General features: G+C 38.8%; 1 long non-coding RNA gene across 1 annotated transcript in view; it reads left to right on the top strand.

The window, feature by feature from the left end:
- Positions 1-25,399, top strand: part of LOC309846004 — an 853,728-nt gene that overhangs the window by 766,815 nt on the left and 61,514 nt on the right. Inside the window, exon 5 of the long non-coding RNA XR_014301672.1 lies at positions 713-745. This is a non-coding gene — a long non-coding RNA (uncharacterized lncRNA). The remainder of the gene's footprint in view (positions 1-712; positions 746-25,399) is intronic.

Here is a 25,399-nt window from a genome sequence, read left to right as displayed (position 1 = left end):
ACCTCCTCATTCCTCAAAGAGAACAATGACTAGAAAACATTGGTTGGGTAAATACTGCATTATCATAATTACAATTTCCCTGAGAAAAGTGGCTTGCAGTTTGAATATTCAGCATCATAATTACAATTTCCATAAGGAATGTAGAACAGTTATTATAAACAACACAATAATCACTTGGTCCATAAGGGAGAACAGATTATTGGGGGAGCAAAGAGGGAAAAGAAGCAAAAGCCTATGTTCTAATCAGCATTCAAGAAGAGAAATACAGAAACCTGAGAGTAAATTATAACAGCCTCTTAAAATACCCTTGTCTGAATTTATCAAAAACTCTTATCATGATGGCACATTTCCATGGGTTGATTAATTGCTGCCTATATGTTTTCTTCTTATATGCAATTTAGTTTTATCATTTTTATTAAACATCCCCTCTGTACTTTTTCTCATTGTCATTGATAATTGCTTTGCCTCCCCAAATTTTAAAAAGCTAACGATCATGAAGTACAAAAAGCACAAAACACTTTTAAAAAAAGTATTTGGGGGAGAAAAAGTTTTATCAGAGTATTTCTCTCTTTACAGTTAAATGTGTCGCCTTTGTCAAGGAAAAATGGGTAAAATTTGCTTTTTTTTTTTTAATGTTCTTTTTACTGTCGTGTTGCCTTAATTGGCTTTCACTTAAATTTCCTTTTTTTTTCTTGTCTTTTTATTTTTTTAGGTGAGATGAGAAAAACAAAATGCAGCTTTCAAGGTTGGTACTTTTCATGATGTTTTAAGATGTCTTGTTAATATGAAACAGTATAAAAGAAGCAGAGCAAAAGAAGTCCTTAGCATCTCACAGATAGTGATTAGAGGACATTATGTCTTTATTTTTTGTACTTATAGATGGAAAAGTACAACAAAGATTGTAACAGAATACAATATAGCAATCAAATATTATCCCTGATTAAATCTTTGTTAAAATTATAAAGTTGGAAATATTCAATATTTTTCTACCTCATCCATCCATTTATCCATTTACCAAGAATCCTTTATCAATATATTACCATTCCATTTTTTTCACTGAATACTTATTACTTACATATTGTGCAGAAGTCCTGCCATCCGATTTTTCAATAGCTATACTTCGGTTCACCTTCACCATTTTCTCAATTTCACAGCTTCCAACCCTTGTCACTGTTTCTGGCAATAAACCTTCACCTCTTATCATAGATCTTCAATTTGGCTTGCTATATTTGATATAGGAGCAGTATTTCCATACTATTGCTCAGCCCCCAAATAACTGGGGCAAAAACGAAATCAATAGTGTGGTAATAAGGAAGTCTTCTCTTTACATAGTGATGCATTGTGTAATGTCCTTCAGTTTTGTGATATACATTAGTATATGTAGGTGATCATCGTATAGTTTAGAAGTGTATCTATATGCAGTAGTCCAAAATACCAGCTATCCTTCCTCAAAATCTAGTGTAATAGTTCTTTTACCTTGTCAGTGATCTAAAGACTCTCTGACCAAGAACAGGTGTGTTACACTAGAAATTCAAAAATGAACAAAGCAGTCCAGATGCACATGAATAGCTCTTCGTAAAACAGCAGTGGTAGATTGAAGCAAACTTCAGGAGAAGCAGAGACTGAAAATTTTCTGCTGAGCAAGTGTTAGTGAATGGAAATTTGATAGTAGAATAATCCTTATAATAAGATGGGTAAATATTGTTTTAACTTGGAGGGCTATTTTATTGTTTCATTTTAATGAACAATTAGTATACTTATTTTACTTTGTAAATTTTTTTTAAATTTTCAGAATACTTAATTTAAAAAGACCTTCTCAATTATTCCTTTACTGTCTTTGATTTCCCATAACACATTTAAAAAAAAAATAAGGTCCTGAGGTCCTCAATAGAAAATTCCTCTATCAGAGGTGCTTTTATAAACTTAACTGTGATAATTGGGAAGGGACTCTAGTGTCTGTCTGCTGATCTAATTTAATTTAACTAGCCTAAATTAAAATAGTCTAAATTATCTCTGCCATCAATCTGTTTAATTATAATACTTACTGGGAGACAGTGAGTAGTGGTTGAGAAATTGGGCTCTAGAATCAGATTGCCTGAGTCTGAATCCTGTTTACTCATCTACTATTTGTGTTTTGGGTGAACTTATTAGCAAGTCTAATACTTGATTTCCCTAGTTGCAAAATAAGAGAAAAAATGATTGCTTACCTCATAATGTTGTTGGGGAATAAATGAGATGATGTATTTACAAATCACATTGGCATATTGTAAGAATGCAGTAAACGATAGTCGCCATTATTACTTTGTTCCGTGACTATTATCGTTAAATGTTATTATAGAGACAGGCAGCATCTTTACTTCTGTGGATTAAACTTCTTTCATGGACTTGATCTTTCATGTTTCACCATCAGAGATCTATTCATTCTATGGTCAGTTTTGTTCCATGTGAATATATGGGTAACCTGGGATTGCCCATCAAACGGTGACGTCTTGTTGTAACCAACTGCATCTACTTTTTTCCCAAATATAAGATTTTGATAAATGTCACCAAAGTGAGGGAAATAAGTAATTTGAAGTGGTTGCTGTGGGGAGAAGAGAAATTATAGTAGCAAGAAAGGAGTCAATGCTTCTAAGAAGAGGTTTGGTGCCGACTTTTAAATCTTACTCATCCAGAAACGAGTGTTGTCTGTGCCTTTGTGTGCAGAGTCCCTTCATTCATGATGCTGTGAGGACTGACGGATAGAAGAGAGGCTGCACATTGGTGGGAAAGAGAAAATACTGAGGAAAAGTTGGAAATCCTTCTTCCACAGTAGTAGAAGTGTTAGGAAATCTAAAGTCACAGTGGAAGAGCAATAGAAGGGATGAAACTAGAGCCCCCTCCTGGAGAGCTCCGTAGTGTTGTCTGTATGTATTGTCCGTATGTATCAAGGTAAATGAGGAAGGTCAGCCTTCCCTCAATTAGAGAGCCAGTGACCTCACACCAGGTCACTAGTATACAGGCTTCAACTAACAGCAGCCTCTTGGTTCTGGAGCTCCTGGTGAGCCCCAAAGCAAGAGATCTGAGAGAAAAGATCCCACCTTGTTCCGACTCCCTGGGAGAGGCAACAGACTCCAGAGTCCACTAGACTGATGCCATAAGGGGGAGAAATTTGCCAACTTCACAGACAAGCTCCTGAATTCATTCTGACACATGTTCTGGCAAGCATGTAAACATGTTAAACTTAGACTTTCTTTAGGGAAAGACCCCTTTCTGAACCATTGGAGAAAATGACATTTCCAATTTAGTCTCATAGAAATTGCCCCAAGCAATGCAGGATAGTACTATTTTTTTTAAATATTTTATTTATTTATTTGACAGAAATCACAAGTAGGCAGAGAGAGAGGAAGGGAAGCAGGCTCCCTGCTGAGCAGAGAGCCCAGTGCGGGGCTCAATGCGGGCTCGATGCGGGGCTCACTGCAGGGCTAGATCCCAGGACCCTGGGATCATGACCCAAGCCGAAGGCAGAGGTTTCAACCCACTGAGCCGCCCAGGAGCCCCTACTAAAAATTCTTAATCTGGCCTCTGAACTAGCAAGATTCAAAACCAAATTTATACATAATACACTTGGATGAAGGGAGAGTGTAGCTCTGTACAACGGTTCTCATATGATAGGGTTTGAAACATTACTGGCTGAAATGAAATTATGCTCCCTACACTGGATTCCACAGATAAATGGTAAAACTTAATGACCTCCAATCTTGTGGATGGAGAGTCGTTAAGGAGAAATAAATAGAAAAAAAATTATTGATGATTTTCAGAATCATCTCCAGGAAATACTTATATATTTGATTGAAGTGCCCCACTTTTGAATCTACTGTGACATCCAGTCTATCCCTAAAATATCCCAAGGACATTGTCACTTATATACCCTGTATGTAGGCTTTTTTGATGGCTTGATTCAGCCCCAATAGGTATACACATGTCACAGTTGTGAAAAGGAGTCACAGTTATAGATTTTTAGGTCTAAAAATACTTGAACTATTATTCCTTTTAGTCTTTTTTTTTTTCTTCAGATAATGAAATTCAGGCCCACAAAGGTTAAGCAACTGTTTTAAGTCCTTTAGCTCACTAGTGACAAAATAGAGACTATAATCACATCACTTAATTCCTTCCTTATCATCCCAGACTTCTTAATAAAGAAGATAGAAAGGTCTTCTGTTTGGGGTGGAATCTATTGCTGAAACACTGCATATGATACCATCCTGTTGACTAAAACTGTTATCTCTTCTACTGTTAGGCACTTCTCAAATCATCTTACTTCTCTGACTATATCATGAATTCCATAAGGGTAGAGCTTATGGCTACTATTTCTTTGTATTTTTACCATATTTGTAAATAAACTGCATGATATTTATCATATCATGCAGTTTATTTTTATTCTAAACCTTGTCAAGAACACTGAACCCCTACCTGTCTTCCAGCTCACTGAATTCCACTGACATTTGTAGAAGACCAGGGGCGGGGGTGGGGTGGGTGGGAATCATACTCCTTGAAGGGGACCAGAGAACAAACAATATTGTTGGGTTTTGGGTGAATTTCCTTTTGTTCTGTTTTTGCCAACTCTGCTACAGTAATGGAGAAATAATAAATAGATCAAAATCATCTCATTGCCAGTGTGTGTGTGTGTGTATACATATATATGTATTAGAATGTATGTGTACATACTTGTGTGTGTGTGTATATATGTGTGTGTGTGTGTGTGTGTGTATTAGAATATGAGTGGGGGACGATCAAAAAGTATCATTTAAACATTTCATTTAGCTGGGATAACTTGGGTTTAATGATTTGCAACCTAAACCATCAGAAGTACTAGAGAGGAAAGAGAGGACCAACTGAAAATATGAATGTATGTTTATCTCCTTAGCAAATAGCAAGGAGGGTCCGGAAGCTAAGTATTAAGAATAAAAAATAAATTAAAAAAAAAAAAAAAAAAAAAAAAAAAAAAAAAAAAAAAGAATGGACTCAATTTTTTTTTTTTAATACCTATGAAAGGCTACAAGTAAAAAAAAAAAAACTAATTTCCTTTTTATTACAGATTCTGAATCTAATTTCCTTTTGTCCTTCCTGTGTATTTGAAAATGGGATGTAGCTCTTATTTCCCTGTCAGGGATGTTTAATATTTTCACCTTGGGAGCTTTGTGTTTAGATTTGAACCCCACAAGTGCAGAAGGCTGTAAATTACCTATTTTGCCCCAATTCTGTGTGAGTGTCATTCAAAGAAACGCGGATTCGATGATGGTTATTAATTAAAGAGAAATTCCAGTGTTCATTCGGCTCTTTCAAAGACGACTTAGGGTGATCAGATCTATCAATCACAGCAACCATTTTCATAATTCCCTTCCTTGATCCGTGCTTTCACAATGCAGTGATCCGAATCTTATCACCTGTCAAACCATTGAATCCCCCTTAGCACATGTTCTTGCAGTTTTTGTTTCGCATCTCTCACTCTGCTTTTCCCCCCAACATTTTGTACTGTAGTTTCACCTAGTCTTTCTGCCTAAAACCTTCCCTCTGTCCCTCTGTCCCTTGTACTTTTCTGATTTTATCTTGTCATATACTCCAGGTTTTTGATGAGAGAAATTAAGCTAAGGCAACTAAGGCTTATCATTACTGGCTTGACAGTGCTTTCCAAGTAACTTAACATACCACATAAATAAGCCCAATTACTCAAAAAGACGTTCATTCAGAATTAGCAGACTGCAGAAATGCTAAGCGTATAGGAATGTTGGCAGATCTTGTCCTAGCTATATAGATTCTGTGTGTGACTGCATAATACATGCACAGTACATGTACGTATGTGCACGTGCTCAGCAGTAAAGGTGGGGATGAGTGAAATAGTGCTGTTAGGCAGAGACAGCATGCATAGTGAACGCAGCAATGGACTCACTTCTAATTGAAGGAAGTGATAAGGCAGGTGATTATTATTAGTATGTTATTATACTATAGCATTATGTGGTTTTGTAAACTATGAAGCTATATTACCTTGATAAAACTAAAAGGTAAATTTAAGTGTATTTTTAAAGAGTCTATCTATCTATCCATCCATCTCCTTGAGAAAGGGAGAGAGAGAGAGAGCATGAGCAGAGGGAGGGACAGAGGGAGAGCAGGAGGGAAAGCAGGTTCTCCACTGAGCAGGGAGCTCAGGACCTGGGGTCCCCCAGGACGCTGGGGTCACGACCTGAGCTGAAGGCAGACACTTAACCAATTGAGCCACCCAGGTGCCTCTAAATATATATTATTTTATAAACATATAATATATTTTTATCCCCAGTGGTACAGGTCTGTGAATCGCCAGGTTTACACACTTCACAGCACTCACCATAGCACATACCCTCCCCAATGTCCATAACCCCACCCCCCTTCTCCCAACCCCCCTCTCCCCTTCAAATGTATTTTTAAACATAATTTGTAATTTATTCTAGCTTTAAATCCTGGCCTTGCCACTTACTTGGGGGAAATCATTTCCTCCTCTTTTTTTTTTTAAGATTTTACTATTTATTTGACAAAGAGAGAGAGCGAGAGAGGGAACACAAGCAGGGGGAGTAGGAGAGGGAGAAGCAGGCTTCCCACCAAGCAGGGAGCCCAATGCAGGGCTCAATCCCAGGATCATGACCTGAGCCCAAGGCAGACGCTTAACGACTGAGCCACCCAGGCGCCCCTCATTTCCTATTTTATTGTTGTTGTTTTTTTTTTTTTTTTTCTGATTTGTTTGCTTAAATACTGGGCTTCATTTTAATTCTTCTCATAAAGAAGTTAATTCAGGTGAATGATCCCAGTTTAATATCTGATGAGTGAGTCCTCCAGTGTTCATATTATTTCCCTCTGAAGAGGCTGAGAAACGTGTTTGCTGTTTTCAAATATCAAAAGAAATTCGATGTGGGAAGAGAGATATGATCAAGCCTATGGTTCCAAGTGATAATATAAGAAACCAGAAGACTCAAAGAAACATATCCAGCTCAATGTAAGAAGGAGGAACATTATTGTAAAACATGGCTATCCTGGAGCACAGTTAGTTTGTGAGTTCCTCCATAGCAGTCTTTTCTTTTTTTAAGATCTGTTTATTTATTTGAGAAAGTGAGAGAGAACAAGTTGGGGGAGGGGCAGAGGGAGAAGGAGAGAGAAAATCTTCAGCAGACTCCCCACTGAGCACAGACCCTGGCTCATGGCTTCATCTTACAACCCTGAGATTGTGACCTGGGTCAAAAACCAAGAGTCTGCTGCTCAACCAACTGAGCTATCCTGGTGCCCCTATGGTAGTTTTTCAAACATAGCCTGACCATCATAAAACAGGGGTTAAATACGGAGGAAACACTAGCACTGAGAGGTCAACCAGTTTATGTTTCAGGTTCTTTTTCCTAATAAACTGAATGATGCTATGCCTGGCTTCTACTCCAGAAATGCAAAGACCACAGGGGAAGCAGGCTGTAGTGGGTAGGGTAGCTGCAGAGACTACAAGAGAAAACAACAGGTTTTCACTGCTTTAAGCAGTAAGAAAAATGTAAAGAATTACAACAACTGGAGCCAAATTTGACCCCAGATTTAACCTTGTGAAAAGATCAGAGACCCCATAAACAGTAAGGGGTAAAGTTCCAGCACCTCATCTGAAAGCAGCACAGCTCTAGTGGGAAAAGTCTGGTTCAGGACTTGCATTGTACGATGGACCACGTGCTTTCCCAGGCACACAGACCTCCGCCTGGGGACACCTTTCCTTTTCCTCCTCTCTCCCTGCCTCCTAGGTCTCCGGACTAGCCTCAAACCAGGTATAGCTCCTATAGAAAGAAGAGGAGGGGGAAAAGCAAAAAAGACTCATGGCAGGTGGAGCTTTATACCCCCTCGCCCTTGTTCTTAATCTTTCTTTACTCTAAACCCCCCAGTAGCTGGAGAAGCTTCCTCTGGCCTCCTTTTACTCTCTCCGTTCCCCAGCTTGGCTTTCTCCTAAGCCCTGACAACTCCCCTTTTACTCCCCACCTCCTACCTCTGTGATCACCTTTAACCCAGGTCTTTTGGAGCTCCTTTTTAGGACAAAAGTATGGCCCCAGGATCTTCTGTCACAGGGTGTTGTAGATTTGCTTTCTGGTAATGACTGTTTGTGTATTACAGGGACTGTCTCTGCAGCCCAGATCCAGCTCTTAGCTTTTAGCCATATTTCAGTTGGCCACCCAATACCTGGGCAATTAATTGCAGTTAATTAGTTCCAGTTAACTTTTCACATGCTGATCCAAGTGACATATCCATGTTCTGGTCCTGGTCTTCCCTACCAAACTCCCTTTTGTTCTAGCCAAACTAAACTCTTCAGGTCTTCTCTCCTACGAATGTCCTTCTGTCTTAATTCCTCTCTGGCACACACTGACAGTGGATTCAAATATCTCTTCCTCCTCTGTGCTATCTTCTTATACTCCCCTATTCATGCCTAAACAGAAATCCCTGTATTTCCAGGACATTTGGCTATTACTTCTATCATAACATCTACTGTGTTGTGTTTTCACTGATGTCTTTATGAGTTTATCTTCCCTACTTGTTTTCTCAAAAGCACACTATTCTTTTTGGTATTCATGGTACCTAGCATCTTGTGTGATTCACAGCAGGAATCAATGTTGTCTGAATGAATAAAATAAATAAGTAAATGAATGAGAATATATACTGTAGCGTGAGCTTTTTTAAACAACTGATCTAAAGGATTAGTCATTAACCAGAGAAAGCTTCAGTAGGCATCTTGCACATCTGGACAATTGTAATGCAAAATATTTACTTAGAAGGCAAAGACATACTCTCTTTTCCTGTGGAAGTATAAAAGAATTTTTGTTTCAAGGAAAATTACATTGAAAAAAAAAATAACTGTCTACAGTACAAGAGACTAAGTTTCTATCTTCAGGGACATTCTCTTGTCTTTTTATATTACAAGAGTGAACGAGATTTAAACCGAGCAGCCAGTGTGATAATGTTGCCAGACAGCTAATAAAGAGGAAGATTAGAGAGTTGTATAAAATGGCAGGTGCCCCGGCAGAGTCTACATCCTAGGCATTAAACACAGAACAAAGTGAGGCTGTTTTCTGAGGACCACCAAAAGTGCTTGGTGTCAGCTTCAGCCGCATGGTGCCATTCTGACTGTGGTGCTCATCTTACTGAAAACAACACAGAAAAAAGCAAGCAAGCAGCCTCGGATGGTACTTGGAACACAGAGAGAGCATCTGAGACAAAACCAGACTCTCACAAAAGACAATGAAGAATTATTTCTAGTCGGACACTTACAGAAGACCATCCTTCGCTTTCACAGAATAGATCCTAACATCTAATCATGTAAAGCATCTCAAGGAGTCATCTTTAGAGGGAGTTCGCATTTTACAGCTCACTTTGTATTCCGATCTCTCACGGAGCTTAGAATCACCACCATTTTAAGATAGAAATGAATCGGGTGTTTTTTCGTCTGGTGACTCATGTGACTACCAGGGATCATAGCCATTTTTATCTAAAGAGCAAATACAGAAAATGCTTCACATTTTTGTACCTATCAAATATAATTACAAAGATTATTTTCTCTTTTGAGCTTTCTTTGCCAAAAAGGCAGCCATCTTCTCTTTGGAGATAAAGGCAATGTGGGGAAGACAGTATGAAAATGGTCTGGAAGAGAAACACAGAGCAGAGAGACAGACCGAGGTTACGCAATAGAGAAGGGTCTAGCTTTGGAAAGGAGGAAGGGGGAGAACCATTTCTAGCCTTACCAAGTGCTAAGTATTGTGTGCTAAGTGCTTCACAGAGAATATATTATTGCAAGTATTTGTCTAATGTGAATAACTCAAAGTTAACAAAAATACTATTGTATATAGCACAAAACATTGTAGATAAGATTGCTTTTATATATAAGGTATTAATAGCTGCAGAAGAGCTTACTGGTTTACACCAAAAATCTCAAACAGCGTAGCATAAGATCTTTCAGTCTTAGGCTTGTGAGACAAATGCAGGAGTCCAATTTATTTGTGAGAAAGGAGGCTGAGCTTACAAGGGTATGAAACTCCCTAGCCTTCAATCCATATTAAAAAAAAAAAAAAAAGGCCTCATATAGTTACATAACATGCTAATTATCACACAACAAGAATTTAAATGTGTCAGTCTGCTCAAATCCACACAAACATAACTGTCAACCTCAAAGACACCTAATGAACGTAGAACAGAAGTCTCAGAAATTTATCATGAAGACAGTAGTAGGGTTTTTTTTTTTTTTAAATGTACAGTTTGTCTAAAATAAAGGATTTTCTTTCAGGTGAAGATGTCCAACTCGTTTGTCTAGCTAGTTAATGCGAGCGAATGGATTGATTGGTGGGGATGATTCATTTGTGAACCTATCAAAGTTCTAATAATGACAAAGTCCCTTTTATAGCTGGTGGTACTGAGTTTTTTAATATTTTTAAAGAAATCCAAACCTCTGTCAGTTAGCATGACTATTCCCTGAAGGCTTGTTACCGGGAGCCAAAGATAAGATATGGCCTGGATTGGTTCAGAGGGAATTACATCCCAGCAGAGGGGTTGTCCGTTATCTGGTAAACAGCTGCCGATTCATCCCAGTTTCTGGTTTTCTCACGTACTATTCCTCTTCTCTATTTTCTCATCCTTGCTTTAGTTCTCCTTCCCAGTAGGACTGTTGTTGTAGGTCATGGTTATTTCATTACTCACCTACTTGAGAGTCAGCTGGGTGTAGGCTCTGGAGATGAACGATCTGGTTTTGAAGCCCAGTTTGCCATTTGCTGTGTATTCAATCTTTGGACAAGATCACCAGCCTTGAATTTTATTGCCCATAAGATGGGGAGGCAGCTTAAGAGTTCATGAATATTCGGGGTGCCTGGGTGGCTCAGTGGGTTAAGCCGCTGCCTTCGGCTCAGGTCATGATCCCAGGGTCCTGGGATGGAGTCCCGCATCGGGCTCTCTGCTCAGCAGGGAGCCTGCTTCCTCCTCTCTCTCTGCCTGCCTCTCTGCCTACTTGTGATCTCTCTCTGTCAAATAAATAAATAAAATCTTAAAAAAAAAAGAGTTCATGAATATTAAATAGGAAGACCTCTTTATCATGCTTGATGGGTAGTAGATACTCAATTGCTGTTGTTACTACAGTTATAGGATCATGCTGGGTTGGGGAAGAGATATGAAAGTGGTTTCCAAACTTGTAGACATTCTCTACACTTTGTATGTATAAGCAGTTCCCTTGAGTTCTGACTTAGAAAATAAAAATGCAACAGACATCTCTTTTGCTCCGATGCTGGGAGAATTAGAACCAAATTAATACTGTCAGATTTTAAAAGTTTTCAAAACACTGTTTTAATTGATTTTCGTTGCTAGAAGAATTAGAGTCCCATGCAAAGCTGAGTGACTTTTCTTGCCAGCTTAGCTCTTCTGTTACTCAATCTTTGTTCTTGCTTTACCTATAATTGTACAATGTTCCTTTGCATATGACTTCTATATTCTCTCAAATCCTTTTGAAACAAAACAGTGAAACCCTTACTCAAGCCTCCAGGAATCATTAACAGGAAAGCCTCCAGGAAATGTATTAACATTTCTCTCCCCTTCCCTCCTCTTCCCTTTGTTTCCCTTCCTTGCCCTTCCCTTCCGCCTCTCCCGTCCCCTTTCCCTCTCTCTGCCTTTCAACACCCCCTCCCTTCCCCCATCTCCCTCCTCCCTCTACCCCTGTCTCAGGGGAATGATCCTTTTCCTTTGGTGTATACCAGCCGTCTGTGGGGCCTTTCTAAAGTTGCATATTCCCATGTCCAACTCTAGAGATTCTGCGTCTATAAGATCCGAGTGGAGCCAGGGATCTGCATCTTTTTAGTAATTACTATTCATCCAGGACATTCAGATTTAGGTGATATGGTACTACTCTTTGATAAGCAGGTAGAAAAGAGATGGAAATGAGTCTGGCTTCTAAAACAAGCTGTCACTATCTGAGTGACCTTAAAAAAAAATCACTCAATTTGTCTATGATTCAGTTTCTTCATCTTTAAAAGATACAGAATGATAAATATCTGTCTACCTAACTCATAACGTTGCTATAAAAATAAATGAAATAATATCTATAACAGGAAGAAAAAAATCTATTAAGTAATTAAATGACCATCTAGTTTCACAGTCTAGGAATGGCATAATCTGACTTTTTACAGGCAAATAGCTATTTTGGTTTGAAAATCAAGGCCCTATAGATGTGACCTGACCATTCTAGATTGAATAGATATAAGGGATCTTGGATGGTGTAATTAACCCTGAGTCATGACCCATTAGGTTGGTAGTGGCTCCAGCATTTTTAAAACAGAGTAGAATAGAATGGCATAGGATAGGATAGGACAAGTTAAAAACTATCACAGCACATTGCCCACAGGTGAAGTTTAAAGTACAAAGTCTCATATTTAAATGTAGTTGGTTTTGTGCTATTCTGTATCCTTCCCCCTGCCGAGCTTACCCCTATATATTCTGACTTGTGTTTAGAGATCATACTTAGGAATGAAAGAAGTGAGGTTGTGGCCTGTGTCAAAGACACAGCATGGCAGCATGAAAATGGTGTCCATGGGTGAGATTGTGTGAGGGAATCCAGAATATGGAAGAGAATTGCCCTCAAGAGTTTTGTTTTTTTTTTTTAAGATTTTATTTATTTATTTGACAGACAGAAATCCCAAGTAGGCAGAGAGGCAGGCAGAGAGAAAGAGGAGGAAGCAGGCTCCCCACTGAGCAGAGAGCCTAATGCAGGGCTGGATCTCAGGACCCTGGGATCATGACCTGAGCCGAAGGCAGAGGCTTTAAACCACTGAGCCACCCAGGCGCCCCTGTCCTCCAGAATCTTATAGAAGGTCATGTAGAAAAGAGTTCTGGAACAGTTTTACTTGGAAATAAGTAAATAAAATATCCTAGAATACTGGGGAAGTTGGGCAGTCAGCCTTGCGGGAGGACTCTACTTTGCTGGAGTTACCCATTCTTTGGTGTACAACCCAGTCCCCTTTACCCCAACTACCTCTACTGAAACCAATGTCTAGGGCTGTAATAAAAGATAGATTCTTTCTATCTTAGGTTAAAGGAATTATGCTCTAACACCTGAAAGTGAGCTCTGTAATTTAATTTTTCCCATTAAAACAAAAACAAAGCAACAAAAGCCCATTGTTCTACTAAGAAGCTAGGTACAGTTCAAGTAATAAGTTGTGTGCACTATTCAGTGTTTACAGTAATGACCACCATTTTATACGTGCATATGATATGGTAACATATCATAGGTTACAACTAGAATCTCTGATCTTCTAGAATCCTACGAGAAAAGTTTTAGTGTATATGCTTGATAGATGATCTTATTTAAGTTCAGAGAGATTAAATAATTAACCTCAATTCACATGAGTAGGAAACTATAGAAGCAGGCCTAGACCTAGGCCTCTACAATCAGACACTCGCCCTGCATCTCACTGCCTCAGTGCCTAGAGAGAACCAGGGCTTATGGACTAGTTTTGGAAGGTCAGCACCATACAGAACACTGGTTCTGAGAGGAAGGTGTGCCTGCAAAGTCAAGCCGGTAGGCAAAGTGAAAGTGTTGGGCATTACTCTGTCAGTTTGTGCTGGAAAGTCTCAGTGTCTCAGCGTCTCCATTTTATAACTATACGCGCTGTGAATGCATTGGGCCATTTTTCTCTCTGGATTCTTTTTGAGGAAAAAAGCAACTCCTCATTCTTTGGCCTTTTAAGTGTTAATTTTGTGTCATGCTCATAAATCTGTTTGCCTCCTATCATCTAAATGCTAGTGACTAGGATGAAAAAGGCATCATGCTAAAAAATATATTTCTGATTATACAGGGAATATAGTTAGAACAGAGATTATTCCATATATTTTTTGTAATTGCAGAGCTGGGGTAGGGCAGGTGTGTACCTATCTGAGAGGTGGAGTTTACTCTGGGATTAATGTTTTCTTTTTACTTGTTTGCATTTTGCAGTTAAGAAGGTTGATGTTAATTCGATCCAGAAATTTTACTCCTGTGGAAAAAGGCATCCCTTGGAGGGAATACAGTATCCTCTGGACAATTTATCCCTCAAGTCTATTTGCTGTGCATGTCCTGTGGGGGTTGAGGTGAAAGAATGAGGCAGCTGTGACGGGCTGTCAGAACCCTGGCATCTGGGGATCTTGCTCCCCAGTTCTCCTTGACATTGCATGGCAGAGAGCCGTTTGCTCACTTGCCCTCCTCAACTAGGAGCCATGTAGGATGTGTCCTCCTTGCAGTCGATGCTTTTGGAAGCAGAGTTTTGGGTTAGGTAGAGGAAATAGGCAACAGAATTGCGGACTTTCAAGGGCATCTAGCACATGAAAATTTGCATTCTGTGATTCTCCTCACTCTCCCTGGTTCTCTGAACAATCTGGAATTAGCAAGCCTTGACAACAGCTAATGAGAATGAACACCCTCACACAGATTCCCCTCTTGCAGCAATTGGACTGGATTCAACCTTTACAAGACAGGCAAATCAGCCCAAATAACCCCTTTCTCGAATGAATAAAAAGATGTCCTCACCTCACTCGGTCACGTTCTAAGAAGGGGGTCGGCAAAGAAGCTGAGCTGTAGTAATAGACAATAGTAGCTAAGGCCTCCTGAGCATTTACTGTGATGCAGTAGTAGCTAGTACAATGAATAGTAAAGACTATGAGATGCATAGTCTTCACATCAGCCCTATATAGCCTGGGTACCGCCATCACCTTCATCCTCAGCTTCCCTGTTCTATACATGAGGAGACTGAAACACAAAGTGGTTACATTTTCTTCGTTTGGCCCAAATACCTGCTCCTGGGGTTACAGGCCCAACTCCTCCCTGAATCTCTCTCCCCGTTAGAGTAAGAACAGCAAAGCGCACCTTGGAATTCTGAGCTTCCTTGCCACAGGCTGTCATCCTGAAATCCATCAAAAATGTCATTGCATTTGGGGCACAGTACCTGGTAAGCCATTCTTTCCATTTACGACTGATGAGTTGAAAAATAATGAGTTAGAGTCTGCTACAAACAAGGCACCCTTATGCTTGACAGGAAATACTGCCTAGTGGCTAAGGTGAACCCCGGAGCAGGTCTTCTAGATTCGAATCCAATTCCTGGTTGTGACCCTGAAGAAGTAAGTAACTTCACGACCCTCAGTTTTTACAGATAATCATACCTTCCTCATAGGGTTGGTACAGGGATTAAATGAGTTAATTAATGCAAATCAATTAAAATAGTGCCTGGCCCAAAGTAAGAGCTTGGTAACTTTTCTTGTTTCAGTGACTACTACCCTGTTTTCCAAGCAAAAACAGGAAAATGGTTTTGAGAGTTTGTTTTAATAGTCTAGATGAGGAGAGAAATATATTACTTTGAATCCATCATTTTTATGAAATTAGTTGAAATTTTAAAACATTAATAAAAATACCTACAAATTTTAAAGCCTTTAATTAAGTTACCCTTTTGTGTCCAGGGAATGCAAATAGACTTTTTTGAATTTCTTAATGTGTTTAATTAATTTATTTAATTGATATTACTCATATGAATCAATTCCTTACTAGGTTCTGGGAACTGTGAATGAAAACTCTTGCACAAAATTTGTAGCATCCTTGCCCCATGAGTGTTCCCCACTCTTCCAACTCATTGTCTTTTTGAAAACATTAACATGAAATTATAATTAACACTGAACCTGTCTGTAAGTGATGCTGGATAATGCAAGAAAAATGATACCTCATTATTGTTTGAAGTATCGCTTACTACATTTCTGCAGTTCATTTGCTCAGTTAAAAAAAAAAAAAAAAAAGTCATCCAAAGTGAAAATGTTGCTATATGATTTTATGAATCCCAATTCTTGCTTATATTAAATGGATATAATTGTTTGCAGTCAAAGAGATGTCTCACTTTTTTAAAATATTTTATTTATTTATTTACTTTAGAGGGAGAGAGAGAGCAGCAGGGAGGGGCAGAGGAAGAGGGAGAGAGAGAATCTCAAGCAGACGCCACACCAAGTGCAGAGTCTCGGGGTTTGATCTCATAACCGTGAGATCGTGACCTGAGCTGAAATCAAGAGTTGGTTGTTTGTGCCACCCAGGCACCATGAGATGTTTCCCTTTTAAAACACAGCAAATTTAAAGTTCTCTTTTGGTGTGAATATTTGCCATATGAGTAAATCAACATGTCGATGATAAGTGTTATATACAGTGTTTCTAATGCTGAATATTTCCTCGACTTCTAAATTAATTGCAACCTACACTGTATAATGAAATTATTTTCTTGAAAAGACCAAGGAGTGGCTGTCCCTCAAGTAAAATAATTTTTGTTTGATTGTGTTCTTTCTGTCGCTGAAGGACTTCTAGAGGCTTACACAACAGAGGACTGCTTTCTAGTTGTTCCCATTTTACAGATGGTTAATTTAAAACTTGAAGCATAAGTACGCTCAACTGACTTGGCAAGCTTGAAAGAGCCAGACATTAGAAGATTTAAAGTTACTTCATCTGTTTCAACTACTGTAATCCCGAGTATTCTCTAAGATCTCTGCTTCTGGAATAGATGACACCAAATCATATATTCTGTTCCAGAATGAATTAGTGCCATATTCATTGAGAGAAATTGATTGCATAGGAGCCCAGATATTTTTATTTAGGGAGTTATATACAACTTGATTTCAAGTTAGTGTATAGCACATTCAAAATTCTTAGAGCATTGGAGGTTTTTACCTCCCCTTCCATATTTTTTGTTATAGGACATAATGTCATCACTTAGTGAATGAAATAAACCTATCCAGTATTCCTCCAGAGGTTAGAAATAGTATCTAATAGTAAGAGCTGCTAGGAAAAAGATTTCAGCTCAATACAAGGATGAACTTTCTAATAATTCAAGTGGTTTCTAAATAATTCTAACATCAGATATGGCCCGGATTTGGGGGGATTTTTTTTTCACATACCACCAAAAGGTGGTGACTTCAAATTTGTTCAGGGAAATTCTAGATACTTTTTTTTTTCTTAATTTAATCCACCACGATCCTAAACTGTTCTTGTTACTTTGTGTTTCTATATCAATTGTAAAATTGGTTTGATAATTTCCAAACTATACTTGATACATGATTACTATTACTACAGTGAATTTGTAGGTCAAATTCAGAAGTAGTAAACTTTGGAACTATTGAGGGTTTTTTGGTGTTGCTGCCAATATTGATTTTTTCTGATAAATAGACATAGTATGTCTTTCAAAAAAAACCACCTAACAGTGCACTAGTGACCACTTGTCATGACCACCTGTCATAGGCTTTCTTCAGGCAGACACCGGGTGATTAACCCTTCGGAATGTGGTTCAAGGGATAACTCAAGTGTTTGGACTTTTGATTATATGATATCTATATTCCCATATAACTCCAGGATTCTATTGTGATTGTGGAAGTTCTTATCTGGCCTAAAAGTATTTTCCACGAAAAAACAACTGCATAGTGCAGTGGCTAAAAGCACCAATTTTATGATAGAACCAGGAAACCTGGGATCTGGTCTTTGCTGCCACCCACCAGCTGGATGGCCTTAAGGCATTTATTCAGCTTTCCCACAGTTTCTCTAGCTGCAAAAAAACAAAATCTGGTAAGTAAGCGGTGCAGATCAAGTACATACATGTTTAAACATCTTCTATGTTCCTAATGTGAATTGGGTCCGAGTCTAAAGAATTGGGAGGCTGTGTCTTTCAAAGGACAGGGAGAAGAAGGAGAGATGAAAACTCGTTGGAACTAGAGAACAGCTGTGATCTCCAATGGTTTGTTTTAATCTCTGAATCTAGAATGTCATCTGTCCACATTGTTGCATACTTAGTTATGACAGCCAGAAACAAATACTTTGGGGACAAATGTATGGTGGTTATGGCACTTTCACAACGGCGTGGATGAGGGGCTTTATGATTGATTGCTTGCTTTCAGAGATAATTCCGTATCTATCACCAGATCAATAGCTCTTTACAGACTCTAGAAGTGATTAAACATCTAACTAAATACTATAAACACCGTTGTCATTTCCTGCAAACCTGCTTTCGATCACATAATCTCTCAGTTCATATTTATCCCTCACTGCCAGGCCGGATTCAGCTGACTGGTAAAGGTTGTCTTGCACAGTCGTGGGGCATGACGGTACTCATGCTTGTGGCAATCAATTAAAACTCTGGTGATTCGGGGAGGCTGCTTCTCCCTCTGACCTTCTTCTCTCTCATGCTCTCTCACTTTCTCTCAAATAAAGAAATGTTTAAACATCTTTAAAAAAAATTTTTTAAATAAATTTAAAAAAATAATAAAACTCTGGGGATAGCTGTTTCCTCTTCACGCACGTGGACACATGCCTTTCTGCGAGCCCACGCTTCCCAAGGAGTACAGCATGAGGTTTACGTGCTGAAACTACATGAAATGAATCTTTCTTAGCCTGGGGTTTCGATTCTTCACTGAGAACCCTTGTGGAGCCTGCCGATCAGCATGCAGGGCAGAATTCCGGAGAAGCACACAGAGATCTCTCGGGACCTCTATGCATCTGTAGAGGGAGAAAGGCTCTATGTATAATTCTGCAGACCCAACCTCACTTGCTCTCCTCAGGAAACCTTTTGTTACCTCGGTAGTGAAAATAGATGTCTGTTTCACCTGCTGTCCAATACCTTTCAGTAGAGAATGCAAAAAAATGCTCAGCACTTTACTTCAGGGGTCAAATGTTACTTTGGAAAGGATAACTTTTCCAAACAACACACACCCATACGCATAAGGCGCAGAGATACGTTTGGGATCAGAGACAGGAAATGTATCCTGGAGCAGTAAGAATCAAGCAAGTAGAATTATAGATGTGTGTGCATTAGACAAGTATAGTGACAAGACCAGTGTCCTTGGCATTAAAGTTATAGTGAATTTCTCTTTCTGTTAAAGGCAACTTCAGAATTTCCTGGGTAAGTCCATTGGCACCATTTAGAAGTGAACACATTTCCTTTGGGATGTGAGTTAAATCATAGTGCGAACTGCTGCATCCCCATGGCTCCTGTGACAGTACAAATTCAGCAGTGCAAAGCAGGAAGGGGCTTGGGTTCCAACTGGCCTTTCATTTTCTACGTGATATTGTTAGCTTCTATCTGGCTGCTCTTAGCGGCTGACAATGTATCTCGTATCAGATTTATTGTGAATTAGTAAATGATAGACATAAAGTTAAATTAAAAGAGTTTTCAATAGGAATTTATCTATAGTAGGACAAATTTTTTTTAAAAACCACTGCAAGAAACCTACTCTTGGAAATGCCTGAGTTGTTTTCTATTTGGTCAAACAAGGAGATAAAATTTGTGTGGAGCTATCTTATGTTCTGGGGGTTGCAGATATTTGAAGTGGCAGAAATAGGGCTCGACAAATATTGGGGTTTTTAAAAAAAGAATTTATTTATTTATGTGAGAGTGAGAGCATGAGAGGGGAGAAAGGCAGAGGGAGAAGCAGACTCCCCACGGAGTGGGGAGACCAATGCAGGGCTCGATCCCGGGACTCTGGGATGATGACCTAAGTCGAAGGCAATTAACCACCTGAGCCACCCAGGCGCCCATCAAATATTGTTTTAAAAATACATTGCATCCTGTCTGTCTTGAGTGCAAGTTTTGGCATTTCACTACCATTTTAAGATTTCGGTATTTATGACTTGAGAGAATTTAAAAGCAAAACTGCATTTAGATTTCCAAAGTTTTAGAACCTCTAAAGACAACTCATAATCATTGTGTTACGCAATTTTAGAGTCATAGGGTGGCATTTATTAAAATGTTTATGGGCCTACACCTTATTTGCTTTATATTTCTTTGAGTAATAAACTTATTTTCATATTTAGCCATAAAATAAAGCAAAATGAGTAATAATGAGCATCAGAGCATCTGGTTTGCTCCTTCAGTGGAACATGTGACTCTTTTTTTTTTTTTTAAGATTTTATTTATTTACTTGACAGACAGACAGTGAGAGAGGGAACACAAGCAAGGGGAGTGGGAGAGGGAGAAGCAGGATTCTTGCTGAGCAGGGAGCCCAACATGGGGCTTGATCCCAGGACTCTGGGCTCATGACCTGAGCCGAAGGCAGACGCCTAATGACTGAGCCACACAGGTACCCCGGAACATGTGACTCTTGATCTCTGGGTCATAACGTCAAACCACACATTGGACATATAGAATGTACTTAAAAAAATAATAATGAACATCAACACATCCTTATATTTCCCAAATTCATTAGTGTGAAGATTATGCCCCCAAAAGAGAAACCTTATATATTTAAAAAAACACAATGACAAGTCTTAATAATTCTAATCAGAACTTTTATGATATGAACAACATATAATATATTCATGAAAAGATTTCTTTTGTAGGTCACAATCCTTGTTTATGTTCAATGTCTCTATAATCCTATGATTTATTTACATAGAGACTTATAAAGTGCTTATGCTTCAAGAATAACGTATTCCACTTTGTTGAGGATCAGTGTCATAGTTTACATCGAAATCCTTTTAATCGGGTATTTCCATAAATGATAATGTTTAGTTACCTCAAGAGGAACAACACAAAGTGGAAACATCCTTGAGCTGGGCAGGAGACTTCACTCTTCTCAGTCGTTCATGCTTGGGGCATTTGTAATACTTGTTCAGTTTCTGTCTTCCCACTTGAGTGGTTCTCAACCTTGAATGCTCAGTGGAATTATTGCATACCTTTAACAAAACAGTACTGATGCCCGGATGGCACTCTACAAATTCTTATTTAGTTATTCCTAGAGTCAGGTCTAGATATGGAGATTTTCAAAATCTAGTAATCTACGTTATTCTAATATTTACCTAAGAAAACCATGCATTTGACTGAAAGTACAGTGAGGGAAGGGACCTTCTTCTCAAGGAATAAGTCAATGTCTGGCACAGAGTGGACTCTACATATTGAATGGATGGATAGATGGGTGGATGATTTGGGGACCTTCGTGGATCTTGTGTTTTCATAGGTGTAACAAGTAGGCTGATCTATATATCTCTTCATTTCATTCAGACAACTTACCTGAGAGACTACAGTAATATGCCATCTAGTCATTATCTCCTAAATTAAAAAAATCTTAATGGTTGCAACTGGGATGCTCAACATACCCAATAAAGTCTGTAGTAAGTTAGTAACTTTCACTAAATTAACTTATTAAGTTACATATTTTATGAAAACTTTTATTTATTTATTTTTTTTAACTTTTTATTTTTTATAAACATATATTTTTATCCCCAGGGGTACAGGTCTGTGAATCACCAGGTTTACACACTTCACAGCACTCACCAAAGCACATACCCTCCCCAATGTCCATAATCCCACCCCCTTCTCCCAAACCCCCTCCCCCCAGCAACCCTCAGTTTGTTTTGTGAGATTAAGAGTCACTTATGGTTTGTCTCCCTCCCAATCCCCTCTTGTTTCATTTATTCTTCTCCTACCCACTTAAGCCTCCATGTTGCATCACCACTTCCTCATATCAGGGAGATCATATGATAGTTGTCTTTCTCTGCTTGACTTATTTCGCTAAGCATGATACGCTCTAGTTCCATCCATGTTGTCGCAAATGGCAAGATTTCATTTCTTTTAATGGCTGCATAGTATTCCATTGTGTATATATACCACATCTTCTTGATCCATTCATCTGTGGATGGACATCTAGGTTCTTTCCATAGTTTGGCTATTGTGGACATTGCTGCTATAAACATTCGGGTGCATGTGCCCCTTTGGATCACTACATTTGTATCTTTAGGGTAAATACCCAATAGTGCAATTGCTGGGTCATAGGGCAGTTCTATTTTCAACATTCTGAGGAACCTCCATGCTGTTTTCCAGAGTGGCTGCACCAGCTTGCATTCCCACCAACAGTGTAGGAGGGTTCCCCTTTCTCCACATCCTCGCCAGCATCTGTCATTTCCTGACTTGTTGATTTTAGCCATTCTGACTGGTGTGAGGTGATATCTCATTGTGGTTTTGATTTGTATTTCCCTGATGCCGAGTGATATGGAGCACTTTTTCATGTGTCTGTTGGCCATCTGGATGTCTTCTTTGCAGAAATGTCTGTTCATGTCCTCTGCCCATTTCTTGATTGGATTATTTGTTCTTTGGGTGTTGAGTTTGCTAAGTTCTTTATAGATTCTGGACACTAGTCCTTTATCTGATATGTCATTTGCAAATATCTTCTCCCATTCTGTCAGTTGTCTTTTGATTTTGTTAACTGTTTCCTTTGCTGTGCAAAAGCTTTTGATCTTGATGAAATCCCAATAGTTCATTTTTTCCCTTGCTTCCCTTGCCTTTTGCGTTGTTCCTAGGAAGATGTTGCTGCGGCAGAGGTCGAAGAGGTTGCTGCCTGTGTTCTCCTCAAAGATTTTGATGGATTCCTTTCGCACATTGAGGTCCTTCATCCATTTTGAGTCTATTTTTGTGTGTGGTGTAAGGAAATGGTCCAATTTCATTTTTCTGCATGTGGCTGTCCAATTTTCCCAGCACCATTTATTGAAGAGGCTGTCTTTTTTCCATTGGACATTCTTTCCTGCTTTGTCGAAGATGAGTTGACCATAGATTTGAGGGTCTATTTCTGGGCTCTCTATTCTGTTCCATTGATCTATGTGTCTGTTTTTGTGCCAGTACCATGCTGTCTTGATGATGACAGCTTTGTAATAGAGCTTGAAGTCCGGAATTGTGATGCCACCAACGTTGGCTTTCTTTTTCAATATCCCTTTGGCTATTCGAGGTCTTTTCTGGTTCCATATAAATTTTAGCATTATTTGTTCCATTTCTTTGAAAAAGATGGATGGTACTTTGATAGGAATTGCATTAAATGTGTAGATTGCTTTAGGTAGCATAGACATTTTCACAATATTTATTCTTCCAATCCAGGAGCATGGAACATTTTTCCATTTCTTTGTGTCTTCCTCAATTTCTTTCATGAGTACTTTATAGTTTTCTGAGTATAGATTCTGTGTCTCTTTGGTTAGGTTTATTCCTAGGTATCTTATGGTTTTGGATGCAATTGTAAATGGGATTGACTCCTTAATTTCTCTTTCTTCTGTCTTGCTGTTGGTGTAGAGAAATGCAACTGATTTCTGTGCATTGATTTTATATCCTGACACTTTACTGAAGTCCTGTATAAGTTCTAGCAGTTTTGGAGTGGAGTCTTTTGGGTTTTCCACATATAGTATCATATCATCTGCGAAGAGTGATAATTTGACTCCTTCTTTGCCGATTTGGATGCCTTTAATTTCCTTTTGTTGTCTGATTGCTGAGGCTAGGACCTCTAGTACTATGTTGAATAGCAGTGGTGATAATGGACATCCCTGCCGTGTTCCTGACCTTAGCGGAAAAGCTTTCAGTTTTTCTCCATTGAGAATGATATTTGCGGTGGGTTTTTCATAGATGGCTTTGATGATATTGAGGTATGTGCCCTCTATCCCTACACTTTGAAGAGTTTTGATCAGGAAGGGATGCTGTACTTTGTCAAATGCTTTTTCAGCATCTATTGAAAGTATCATATGGTGCTTGTTCTTTCTTTTATTGATGTGTTGTATCACATTGACTGATTTGCGGATGTTGAGCCAACCTTGCAGCCCTGGAATAAATCCCACTTGGTCGTGGTGAATAATCTTTTTAATGTACTGTTGAATCCTATTGGCTAGTATTTTGTTGAGTATTTTTGCATCTGTGTTCATCAAGGATATCGGTCTATAGCTCTCTTTTTTGGTGGCATCCTTGTCTGGTTTGGGGATCAAGGTGATGCTGGCCTCATAAAATGAGTTTGGAAGTTTTCCTTCCATTTCTATTTTTTGGAACAGTTTCAGGAGAATAGGAATTAGTTCTTCTTTAAATGTTTGGTAGAATTCCCCCGGGAAGCCATCTGGCCCTGGGCTTTTGTTTGTTTGGAGATTTTTAATGACTGTTTCAATCTCCTTACTGGTTATGGGTCTGTTCAGGCTTTCTATTTCTTCCTGGTTCAGTTGTGGTAGTTTATATGTTTCTAGGAATGCATCCATTTCTTCCAGATTGTCAAATTTATTGCCGTAGAGTTGCTCATAGTATGTTCTTATAATAGTTTGTATTTCTTTGGTGTTAGTTGTGATCTCTCCTCTTTCATTCATGATTTTATTTATTTGGGTCCTTTCTCTTTTCTTTTTGATAAGTCGGGCCAGGGGTTTATCAATTTTATTAATTCTTTCAAAGAACCAGCTCCTAGTTTCGTTGATTTGTTCTATTGTTTTTTTGGTTTCTATTTCATTGATTTCTGCTCTGATCTTTATGATTTCTCTTCTCCTGCTGGGCTTAGGGTTTCTTTCTTGTTCTTTCTCCAGCTCCTTTAGGTGTAGGGTTAGGTTGTGTACCTGAGACCTTTCTTGTTTCTTGAGAAAGGCTTGTACCGCTATATATTTTCCTCTCAGGACTGCCTTTATTGTGTCCCACAGATTTTGAACCGTTGTATTTTCATTATCATTTGTTTCCATGATTTTTTTCAATTCTTCTTTAATTTCCCGGTTGACCCATTCATTCTTTAGAAGGATACTGTTTAGTCTCCATGTATTTGGGTTCTTTCCAAACTTCCTTTTGTGGTTGAGTTCTAGCTTTAGAGCATTGTGGTCTGAAAATATGCAGGGAATGATCCCAATCTTTTGATACCGGTTGAGTCCTGATTTAGGACCGAGGATGTGATCTATTCTGGAGAATGTTCCATGTGCACTAGAGAAGAATGTGTATTCTGTTGCTTTGGGATGAAATGTTCTGAATATATCTGTGATGTCCATGTGGTCCAGTGTGTCGTTTAAGGCCTTTATTTCCTTGCTGATCTTTTGCTTGGATGACCTGTCCATTTCAGTGAGGGGAGTGTTAAAGTCCCCTACTATTATTGTATTGTTGTTGATGTGTTTCTTTGATTTTGTTATTAATTGGTTTATATAGTTGGCTGCTCCCACGTTGGGGGCATAGATATTTAAAATTGTTAAATCTTCTTGTTGGACAGACCCTTTGAGTATGATATAGTGTCCTTCCTCATCTCTTATTATAGTCTTTGGCTTAAAATCTAATTGATCTGATATAAGGATTGCCACTCCTGCTTTCTTCTGATGTCCATTAGCATGGTAAATTCTTTTCCACCCCCTCACTTTAAATCTGGAGGTGTCTTCGGGCTTAAAATGAGTTTCTTGGAGGCAACATATAGATGGGTTTTGTTTTTTTATCCATTCTGATACCCTGTGTCTTTTGACAGGGGCATTTAGCCCATTCACATTCAGGGTAACTATTGAGAGATATGAATTTAGTGCCATTGTATTGCCTGTAAGGTGACTGTTACTGTATATAGTCTCTGTTCCTTTCTGATCTACCACTTGTAGGCTCTCTCTTTGCTTAGAGGACCCCTT

Source organism: Mustela nivalis (genome assembly GCF_964662115.1).
Source record: "Mustela nivalis genome assembly, chromosome: 13".
Classification (NCBI taxonomy): Eukaryota; Metazoa; Chordata; class Mammalia; order Carnivora; family Mustelidae; genus Mustela; species Mustela nivalis.
Note: the sequence above shows the minus strand (reverse complement) of the source record. Positions and strands in the feature narration are given on the sequence as shown.